At 35.0% G+C, this 12,201-nt stretch overlaps 1 long non-coding RNA gene across 2 annotated transcripts; it reads right to left on the bottom strand.

The window, feature by feature from the left end:
* Positions 1–2,637: 2,637 nt before the first annotated feature.
* On the bottom strand, positions 2,638–11,600 carry LOC105039614 (uncharacterized). Of its 2 annotated transcripts, XR_012136857.1 has the most exons (7): positions 11,366–11,600; positions 10,252–10,376; positions 8,485–8,638; positions 6,057–6,240; positions 4,536–4,824; positions 2,846–2,885; positions 2,638–2,776 (listed from the first exon to the last, which is right to left on the bottom strand). It is a non-coding gene; the product is annotated as an uncharacterized lncRNA (long non-coding RNA). The 2 variants fall into 2 exon arrangements; XR_002163935.3 differs by having other exon boundaries at positions 2,638–2,885.
* Between the last annotated feature and the right edge of the window lie 601 nt (positions 11,601–12,201).

Here is a 12,201-nt window from a genome sequence, read left to right as displayed (position 1 = left end):
TTCTTCGTTGGGCCGTCAAAGGTTTACAGGCCCAAGAACCTGGGCTGTTACAACATGCACTTAGGTACTATGTTCCTTTCAACAGTATGACAAGTTCTGTAAGAATGCATGAGGTTCCTGTGTAGCATAGAATTTTGAATAACTATCTCCAAAAAGCAGGAAAAAAAAACTGCATCCCTCATGCAATGCATAAAATAACAACACCAAGCAAGCACAGGATGGTATTAGGAGTTTTGTCCGGTAGGAGTTTAACTAGCGTGCAATGTGCAAAGATGAAACGAATCGGTCATTTTCATGCAAAACTTAGTTACCAACAAAACTTCTTCATTTTTCTCAAAATATTTTTTTTAAATAAAGAAATTTTTTTATGTCAAATTGTCAATGATGGGTTTGTCTTTTTTGAGGATAAGTCAATGAAGGGTTTGTCAAACAGCTAGCTTTAGAAAATTGGATGACAGATACCGAAGTTCCATTTTACATGAGAAATAATTGCAGATGCATGCATTTCACGGGATCGAATATATGAAAATAATTTTTTAAATGTTACTATTCTATTTATCATATATTATTATATTTTTATTATTATTCGAATTATGATTAATAATAAATTAATATTTTAAAAATAATATTTTTATTATTATTTCAAAAAATAATATTTTTTAAAATAATTTTTATTATTTATTTTTTTAAATTAATTTTTTAAAAATAATAGTTATTATACAAATAATATTTTTAAATTAATAATAAAAAATATTTTTTAAAATAATACTTTAAAAAAATAATATTTTTATTATTATTTTAAAATTACTATTTTTCAAATAATTATTAATAATAAAATAATAATATATTTTTTTCTTTTTTTCCTCCTTCGTAAATATTTTTTTTCTTTTTTTTTCTTCCTCCCGCCGCCCCTGCCCCACAGTGTGAGACTCAGGTCACGGCCATCTGCGCTGCCCCCTGCCATGGCCTTGTCCCACCGCCATCCGCATCGGATGTATGAAAATAATTTTTCTGATGTTGCTATATTTTTATTATTATTCAAATTATTATTAATAATAAATTAATATTTTAAAAATAATATATTTATTATTATTTAAAAAATAATATTTTTTAAAATAATATTATATTATTATTTTTTAAAATATTTTTTTAAACATAATATGTTATTATTATTATTATTATTTTTAAAAAAATATTTTTATTATTATTTTAAAATTAATATTTTTTCTTCTACTTCAAATTATTAATAATAATAAAATAATAATATTTTTTATTTTTTTCTCCTCCTCTCCAAATATTTTTTTAAAATTAATACCCTAAGAAAATAATATTTTAAATTATTATTAGTGATAAAATAATAATATTTTTTCCTCCCCCTCTTCAAATATTTTTTTCTTTTTTTTCTTTTTCCCTCTTCCCTTCCCTTCCTCCCACCCTCCCCCTCCCCAAATATTTTTTTAAAATTAATACCCTAAAAAAATAATATTTTAAATTATTATTAGTAATAAAATAATAATATTTTTTTCTTCCTAAAATATTTTTTTTCTTTTTTTTCCCCTTCCCTTCCCTTCCTCCTATCGTCTCCCCCCCCACACCCAGCCCCCACCGCGTCCCCCAGCTCTAGCACCACCAACCCCCAGCCCCCACCGCGTCCCCCAGCTCTAGCACCACCAACCCCCCTCCCCTCTACGGCCCCACCCCATCGCCATCCCCCCTGCTCCTTCCCTTGGCCCCGACGAACCCAAGCCCCCGCAGCTTTGCACGAGCACCAGCAACCATCCATCCCCTCCCCCGACTTTGGTGCCACCAATCTGGCTCTGCCCCACCACCGTCCATATCGCACCCACCGTCTGCGCTGCATCCGGCTTTGCGCAACCACCAAACCCCCTTCTCTCTCCCGGCTCCGATGCCACCAACCCCTCTCCCCTCCCCTTCACGGCCCCGCCCCATCACCATCCCCTCCTATTCTCCAAAAGGCTTAGATCTCCGACCACTGCGACTCTTTCGGCCAACTTCTTTTTCTTCGATGCCTTGGATTTCCACTTCCGATTGATCGAGCGACCGTCCTCGCTGCTGTTCGAGAGGACGAGATCAAAGGTCGACCAGAGGAAGAGGCTGCCATCATCGTTGGAGCTGTCGCTGGCAAGAAGCTCGAAGGACACATTCCACCCACCGGATTTGATGGATATGGACGAAGGTATTCGGTGAAATTCAATTGACAGGAGAAGGGGATGGACATCTGGAAGGCTCGAGAAGCTTCGAAGAAAAAAAAATTGAAATGGAGGAAGGTGATGGTGCCTCAGGGAGATCGAAAGGGTAGATCGATGTCGGTGACGATGGAGAAGAAGGTGATGGTGGAAAACGACAGAAGATAGCAGCAGGGAGAGCGGAGAGGGGGAAAAAAAATTAGGAGGGCCAGAAAGCTTTGTAAGAAAAAAAATAAAATATTTATGGGAAAGCCAGAGCCCGACACATGATGTGTTGGGAGAGTTTTGACTTTTTGAGTTGGCAACACTATAATACTCCTTCATAGTATTGTTTCATTATATATATATATATATATATATATATATATATATATATATATATATATATATATATATATATATATATATATATATATATGATGAAAGGCTATTGAAAAGGAAATTTGAAATTGCTAAATAATCACCAACAAGAAGGTTTTAGACTATTTCATTCATTGAACAATTGGAAGCTGAAGTGCTCCTTGTGAACCACCTGGCTTAGCATTCTCAGGTAGCTTTAATTTGACAATCTGCACCATTCCACATGTCAGCCCAAGCCTTTTTCCAATCACCAAGCAACATGCAAATATGCACCTCACCTGTCAGCCCATGCCTTTTACCATTCACCAAGCAATGTACCTGCATCATTCATACATCAAGAATTAGTTAGCATTCTGTAGGTACGTTAATTTGATACAATAATTTAGAGGGGGAAGGATTCAAGTAGTTTGATGCTTTCCAAATTTGGTTCAATATTCTTTATCCTTTTTTTCCAAGAAAACAAAGGAGGCTCGCCCACCCAGCCACCTGAGTGTAGGTGGAATTTGAATCTAGGTCATTGGGCATCAAAGCCCGACAACTTCACCATTTGCACTACTTGGCATCGACATTTTTTGGTTCAGCATTCAAAACAGACTATATATCTTATTATGTTAAAAGAACCTGTTATTAAGTAAAACTTGGCACTGTCCTAAGTAAAACCTCGCAAACACTGCTTTTTATTTGTCAAAATCCGATGTGGTAAAAAAATGCCCTGCTATTGAGAAAAGTCTGCATATACTTCAAAGGCGATACAGAGAAAATTTTAAAGGTTGATTCCTTGAATTCTGATATTGAGAATGTTCCAGCGCATAGTTATTAAAGAACTCTGTTGAAGGGAAATCTATTCGATACCCACAAAACATCACATTTCCATAAAATTAGTTTATGCTGTTTTACGTTTTTGGAGGGGAGGTGGGGGTTGGGTAATTCTTGCGGTTCTTGCAAAAGGTATCAAGATGAACACAATTTCGGGCTAGGATATTCTGGAATATATTAAGTTGTGAAGTTACCAGCTAGTCATACAACAATAATATGCAAATACATCTATTCACAATCATCCTTCTTTCAAATACTAGGGAAATATTTCCATTTACAAGCATTGAAATGCCATCATAAAAACATACACCACTACACTGTCCAAAATTGAGGAAAAAAAGCATCTAATTCATGACCAGGTCGGTGCTTTTTGAAAAAAAATAAGAGAAATGATTACAAAGTATGTGCAGAAAGAGCACAATAGATAGTCTCTGAGAAATGCAAACTGCAATTTTTGTTGATAGGCAAGTATTTAAATTTCAGTACCAAATACAGACATGTATGTGTGCACACTCATAGGTATCATGCATGTGCAAATTTATATATGTATTGCCCATATACATGCATACAAGTAGGACGGGAAAATGTAGAATGAGATTCCTACTTATCAAGGATCATGAGAAATCCACACAGAATGAAGATAACTGCCACAAGAAGCAAACCGCATATTATAAATCTGAAAGGCCAAATGGCATAACAGGCACTAAGAATTTCAAACCTTTAAAAAATCATATGTTAAGTTAAGCCGTAGCTTATCTCCAAATAAAAGTACGCAACCTTCAGCTTACACATAAATTGCATGTTTGTGATAAAAAAAAAAACTGAAAGCACCTGAGAAAAATTGCTACAGATCAAGATAAAATGGTGGTATGTTCAAAGTTGAAGTGCAAAAAAATCCATTCTTGTGTTTGGAGAAATGTGAAAGAAGTGAACCGGTGCAAAGGAAATGAACTACTACAAATTAAAAGTAATAAATTTCTCAGTAAGGAGATAAATTTCATAAGGAAACCAAGTATGCCCAGCAAAAGCATCAGTGATGCTGCCACAATCAAGATGCAACGCCTTTTGCAAGACAAAAATAAAGTTTGTGATGTTAAGATGGATATAGTAGTTGTGAATTTTTAGAGTAGCAAACTTATTCTGGAGACATACAAGTCAAAAATGGCTGCTCTGATTTTCTCAGAACTTTCATTTGTTCTCTGATAGGATACTAGCTGCACCATTTAAGGGTCCAGTTAACTTGTAAATTTCATTCTGAATTTCTGACAGGAGATGGACCTCTGCCTCTGCCACATTAATCATCTCTGCAGAGCACAGAAAATTTGTAATATCCCTTAGTATCTGAATAGTGAAATCTGATTGATTGCCAACAAACTTCAAAGCATCCAAAACCTCCTCATGGAACTCATTCTGGCCCAGAAAAAGAAGGTTGCATCCGGCCCTGGTTTTACAAAAATAAAAGGACATCAATGTCAATGTGAGCTAGTCAAGGAAATTAAAATAAGAAAATCAAAGTATCTACCATCTTTTGTGCATAATGTAACTATATACCATAAAAAATAAACGCAAATTAAGGCATGAAGCTATGATCTTCCAGAAACAACAGGCAAAATCTAAAGCTGGCCAGCCCATTTGACAGGCTTTACGACTGGTTAAGGACAGCATCTCATCCTGATGATGAAGATAAAAAGGCCTCACCATTATCTTAATGAAGCATTTGAGGTAATAATGTCCTGAAATGGAACTTACGGCAATGACTAGCATTTTCAACTCTGTTTAAGCCTATCGTATCCAGGGCCTCTATGTTACAAACCCAAGTTCTTATATTAGAAATCAGATATGATATTTCATATCACCACACGATAAGAAAAAAATTGCCATAATAAGATATAATTAATAGATATTGATACTACTAAGTTTTCAGCTATGATTAAAAGGCACTCAGGGTCATGATTAAATAAGAACACCTTTGTAATATTCTAGGTCCTTCAAATGCTAGGGCACTTGTTCTGAAGATGTAAGCAACCATCAAGGGGTACAGGAGGAACAAGTTACTTTATTTGATCCGATATGATATTTTGTCCAATGGGAAAATGCAATAGGTATAAGAAAGCAGAAAAAGGAATACTTAGACGGGATTTTAATGGCAATGTCATTTGCATCCACAAATAGTGCTTGACTATTTAATCAAATTGAGACAAAAATCATTTCTTAAGAAATAACAGATAACAAAGGTCTAGACATATTATGCTTGAGATAAAAGGACATAAGGAGTTTTATGGATTTATTTAGTTAGGGAACTAATATTATATATAAATTAATACTTGCTTGGAAGTTACATGAATTCTATTAGAAAAACAAAAATCAGAAATCTAATTTATATGTCATACACCAAGTTTCCATTGATCTTGAATTATCTCACAGGACACTAAATATAAGAATCAAAATAGCATCCTCACGAAGTACATCATCTAGAAATAATGTAACATCTATTTGCAACAACCACGTACTAAAGCAAAGGTTAGGCTACATGAGCATCAATTGGCAAATTCTGTTTCTAGCTAACATTATGGGATTTTCACACCATGAGTGCTGGAAAGCAGAATTTTTGCTAAAATATATTACTTGACATCAGAGGTAGAAAAGAAACTTCTTGAGCGATGAAAAATGTACCTCAAGGTTAAGAAGACTTTGTTGAAAATTTAAGTGTATTACGATGCAGCGCAGTGGAAGAGCATCAACAATGCAAGACAAATACGTTGTGAAAGGAATGATACTTCATCTTTGGTTCCCATTCCCCATCTACAGCAGAGAAGTGCACCTAAAACCAACCTCCTGAAGGAAACAAAGCACATTGCTGCAAGAACAACAAATCCAGCAGCTCATGAATGCAACAGACTGCAGAATACTAATGAATATACAGTAAAAGAAATACAATTCAAATTTGAGGCAGAGAAGTATCTTTTATGAAAATGTCCATACCACTTGACCTAGCCAGCTACATAGTTTGCTGACATGCATTTTTGAAATGAAAAAGTTTGTTCCAGATAATATTCATTTTGCTCTATCATCTGGCCCCACTTCAATATTAACACATTTCTACGGGGTGGTTTGACCATAAATAGGGCCAAATTTTGCAAGGTACATATCATTATGGCAGCATATATGTGCAAAACTAAGGCCAAATTTTTCTATAAGTAAGGTTACATATCGTTACCAGCTTGCACACAAATTTGTATGAATTATGAAGCACTACAAGGAATTGATGCGATCATGTAGAACAATTGAGAAGGTTTAGATAGAACATGAATCTCACCATAAAGGATGCTTGCAATCAATAGAGAAAAAAGAGGATCCAAAATTTTGGATGGAATTATTGAATCAACACAATCTCTGTGAGGCACTAACTCCAAATGAATTAAAATTTGATACATAAGACCAATAATATGTACCTAGGGTAGTACTTTGGAAGGTCCGCAATCTCAATATACCAGTAACGTACCAATTTGATACCCCATATGGTCAATACGATACGGTACACACCCCATATCAAGACAGCTCATGTCCCCTTTTTCTCACTTTCTATAATGGTACCACCCAAAACTGGGTGGTATGGATCCGTATAGTATGGGTGCACCCTAATTTTGTATTGGGTGATTCCGCTTGATTCAGACTGGTACATAGCAATTCGACTCACATCCCAAACTAAACCTTAGTACTAAGGTACTAGTAAGGTATGGTACATATGGATTGGTACATATAGACCTTGACACTTGGTAATCGTGGCATCTGTTACAGGATTGCCGTCTTTAACCATCGAAAAAGTCCTGATAAACAAACTACAATTGCATTCGTTAGGGACATCAATATGCCAAAAAATCCACCAAAGTACTTTTCTATACCTAATTCTAAAATTCCCTCCAATGTCCCCAAATCCATGAATAGCACACAACACATGAGATCTTCACCTTCATGATCAGATAAATCCAAATTATCACTTGGCACTAGCAAAATTTGAAAGGTTTTTCCATGTTAAATGATCTATCATGTAAAGGATTGCAAACTCATGCAAAATATGAATTACATTAATCTCTATGACTACTCCACAAACAACTATGTCGTAACGGCATGCATTCTTGTATCATAAAGGCATGCCTTGCACATGTCTCAGAAATTTTGAGGCACCTCATTTGACAGAAACACAACTCATATTTTAGCTCAACATAAGGAAATGCAAAAGATAAGACAGTATAATTCACAAATGTTTCTTGTCAGCATAAAAACACATGCAAACTGAGCACTTGCATATATGCACCAGACATCTGCAACAATTGCCATGTGGAATTAATTTACTATCAGTAATCAACTAATTATAATCAGTGTCAAGTCCAATAACATCCTGATTTAAGAAGCTATCGAGAATAACGATAATCCCAGCATATAAACAGTTGCAAGAAGGCAATGGCAATGGAAAGGCACTGCATATTTCTTCGATAAGGTCAACAGGAAACCAAGGGTTGCCAGATATTACTTTGCTATCAAAAAGTTATTAGAAATGTTGACATCAGATGTAGATTTAAAAATTAGGAGCAAATGTGACAGGACATTGATCATTGGTTAAGATGGAAAGGTGGATCCAACCAATGCATTGCCTATGGTTCCCAAATTCATCCATGCTAACATCCACATTGTTGTCAAAATGGAGGTTATCTTAAATTTTGTCAAAGTGCAAGTTCAGTAAATATCTATTTATATACCATGGTGAAAATAAAGGTCTGTCTAAACTTGCATGTTCCATATTTTAATCCCTTTGCCACCCAAATGATGCTTGATGCATTTTTGAATGCTTCCATATTAGCTTGGTCTTGAAAGTGAATCTTTCTTACAACTTAAGGGCTATGCACATTTTAATTTTCAAACTGATAAATTGATGAGCATTCATGTAAAAATGCTCATGCTTTTTCACACTACCAGCAATATGGTTCAAAAAGAATAGTACCAAATATTAGTCATAACCATTGAAACCTCAGAAATATTCTTCAGTAACCAGAAAACTTGTAGCAGGCTAAGAGAAAAAGGTTGAAACCCTCAAGTACTTTACCTGGTTCTCACTCTTAGTAAGTCAATTCAACATGCGGTTATAACTATAACTGCACTTCAGAAATTGTATAGGACTTCACAATGAACTTCATCAAATGACCTCTGATGTGGCTGCAGTGAATAAGCAGGAAATTCCAACCCTACTTTACCAAGACCTGCCAAAAAAGAGACAAATATATTCAACAATCATAGTGTTGACCCACTACCTAAATCTGAAATAGTTTTTTTTTTCAAATACTGAAAGGAGAATCATAAACTAGCAACAATTAGCCTTCTCTATCCTTTTGATTAATTTACTGGAAGCTTTCTGAGACACCATGTTATAGAATTGCCACAGTTATACAAACTCCATAGGCACAGTAAGGGTTCTCTTATATCTATTTAGGACAAAGCCAACCGCTAATTTTGAGATCCAGACATTTTTTTCACCTCTTATACCCCTATTAAAACATCTTCACAAATATAGCATTCTCTTAGCCTGCCCCACCAGTAGAAGTCAATCACATTTTCCACATCTTCACACCCTCCAAATGCATAAGCTGCACAAGTTTTTCTTCATCACATCCTAAGAATGCATGATCAGAAATAGAATCTGATAGGTGCAATATTCTGACTGTCCTTCAGCCATAAGCTCCATTTCCAGAGTTATGAGGCATCACTGTCTAAAAATTGCCTTTGCCATATTCCCACATACCACCTCAGCTATTATCATAGACTATAATTATTGTCATTTTTCTGCGCATCTCAATCCTCTAATTCTTGATTCTCTTTCTTGGGAACCATCTAAACCTCTATGGGCCTCTTTCTGAAGTAATGATCATGGTCATATCATCATGCACTTTTTTATCAGTTATCATGCGTCATCTATAGAGAAAAATGACATTATATCTCAAAAAACAGTTGAACCAACATTATATCTCAAAAAGAGGAGCCATTTACATTTCCATATCTTTCACTCGGCAAGTGTCTAAGCAAAAGCCTCTTTATCTCAAAGTACATATGGCCAATCATCCTATAATTGTCCTTTAACTCCTAAAAATAATGAGTCAGATTCCATTGACCAAGTTTGTTGCACTATTTATTAACTAATTGTAGACCATAAATTGCTAGGCAACATCCAATACCAATTAGAAGGTTGCGATCTTGCAAGATGAGTAACAACAGAAAGAGGCGTACACAATTCCTTATTTGACGTGTAAACACAAAACCTCAATAAGATTTAAATAGATTTAAGCAGAAGGCTTTTTAAGGAAGATCAGGACTCACATGGTTTTTATAAAAAAATAATATGCAAAGTATATGAAAAAATCATGGTTCATATTGATCACTAATTCTAAAATCTACTTATACCAAACTTATTGGCACTCCATGGAGAAAGAAAGATTTCGAGGGAACTGCAGATGGCCCAATGGATTGGGAGAACCAATATTAATTTCAGTGGTTATACAAATTAAAGTGTCAATGTGATAAAGGACATATAATAGAATACAACCAACCTTGACAGATTATAGGAGAGTATAGGCAGCCATGTTACATAAAAGAATGGTCAATTTGCTTGAAAGAAAAGATAAAACTGGTTACCAATGTTGGAAATAGTACTATGTAGTTTAATTATAAGATTCTACCAAATTCATGTATCATATTTCTTCTCAAAATATCAATAATAATAAAAACATGAGATTCATCCAACAGATGCATGGTACTTTTTTTTTTCAGACATAAAAAATTAACTCCTAATTAGAGTTAAAACATAATCATGAATACTTACAGCATTCACCTTCCACCTAAACCTCCCTCCATTGTAACATTTCTATGAAATTTGTCCATAAATATAAGCTGTGAATCAATGACAACTTCATATCACAATGATCCGATGACTTTCAGCAAATGCAACTGCATTTTGAAAATAAATATTTAGAGTGAAAAGAGATAAATCTCAAACAGTCTCTTGTGGTATATGATGGTAAACATATCCAAAAGCAAGTAAACTATAAAATAAAAAAAGAAAACTGTAATAGAGTAGCTCAATGCAGTAAGCAGTAAAAATTTCAGTCACCAGGAAAGACGTGAGCAACATATTGAACTAAATACCGCAGCAAAAAGACAATTATCATTATAGGATTGTTCGGCATGCCCAACGTAATAATGATGTCAAAGAATGCAATTGCAAAAAAAAAAAAAAAGAGATGATCAACGACCATGAATAGCATTAGCAACAGACTGTTCACACAATTAGCATACAAAGAGCAGAGAAGCTATGTTTATACCTGTAAACGTTCTTAGAGGAAATAAATTGAAAAATCTCCAGTAATAGGCCCCATAAAGAAGGAGACTACAGTAAAAATAATTGAAGAAAAATAAAAAATGTATTGCAAAAAAGATCAGATGATCTAAGACCATCAATACTATAAACAAACTGATATTAATATAAGCATTTATTGAGTAGATATAGACACTACCAGCAGTTGTAACACTACATCCGCTATCACAGTAATATATCAAACATTCGGACCAGGATATTCCTTCTGAAACAAAATCTTGCACCAAAAAAGTTAAATCAGGCCATCTCTTATCTGCCAGAAACCCTAACTACCAAATCAGTCAAAAGAAAACAAAATAACAAAAGTATCCAATTTCACCAAAAAAACAAAAGAATCCAACAATTTCAAGAATTTTCTAACGAGAGATATCAAGAATGATCTCAATATCCAGTATCAAAGCCCTAATTTCTCCATTATAGCTCCAAATCACCAAAGAAAAAAAACGGAAAGTCCATGGAAATCCCGAAGAGAAGATGAGGAAATTAAATTTTCTTGCGAAAATATCAAGAAAGATATCGAGAAGTGCCAAGAACGATAGGAGAGAAGGTCAGGAACTCATACCTTGACCTAAAGAAGAACTCTGCATCCATTATTGCGGGGCGTCGATACCTCGACCCAGAAAGGAGCTCTGTATCCATGATGACGGGGTGTCGGTCGTGGATGGGACGAGGAGCTTCGGTGGGAAGGAAGAAGGAGTCCTCACTCCGAATACAGAATGGAGGGAAAAATCCATAGAGGGAAGGTGGGAAGGGAATTTTACAGGGCTACAATGCTCCATACGAACCGTTGTACGCCCCCAACCTGTCAAAAGAGTGGAGCGAAAACTCTGCCCCTCAGATTTTGTACTTTTCAAAAAAATTTACGTCACGCATCACATCGTAGTGCATCATGCTAATCATAACCATCCATTGATACGATGGTGCATGGAACTTGATGAAAACATACTATCATATGATACACGTGGCATAAGTTATAGTTGCTTGTCATATCAATGAAACGCCACTCAAGAAGATCTCCGATCTTGAATCTAGCATAGAATTCGGATTCTCTTCACCATCTTAAATTGGTTCTGTAGCTTTTGGTCCTGTTTACGCCTCCTACTATAATTTTATAAATGATATTGAATGAAGATTACGATATTATGGATATTTTTAATTATTTTTAATTTTAATTGTTTTTTCAATTAATATTACGAAATATTTTTGACTCCATACAGAAATAGTTGGAGCAAACGAAAGGTCATTGGAGTGATATTTCTGCAAAATAAGTCTCGATTGAAATTGGCTTCGATAAAAACCTTTCAACGGTCAAATCAAAAATCTGACACAACAGAGAAGAGAGAGAGAATAGGAGAGCAAAAAATATTTTCTGTGTGTGCCTAGGAGTCTCCTTCTTAC

Source organism: Elaeis guineensis, chromosome 1 (genome assembly GCF_000442705.2).
Source record: "Elaeis guineensis isolate ETL-2024a chromosome 1, EG11, whole genome shotgun sequence".
Lineage (NCBI taxonomy): Eukaryota > Viridiplantae > Streptophyta > Magnoliopsida > Arecales > Arecaceae > Elaeis > Elaeis guineensis.
The sequence above is the reverse complement of the archived record's forward strand: the minus strand, read 5'-3'. Positions and strand labels throughout refer to the sequence as shown.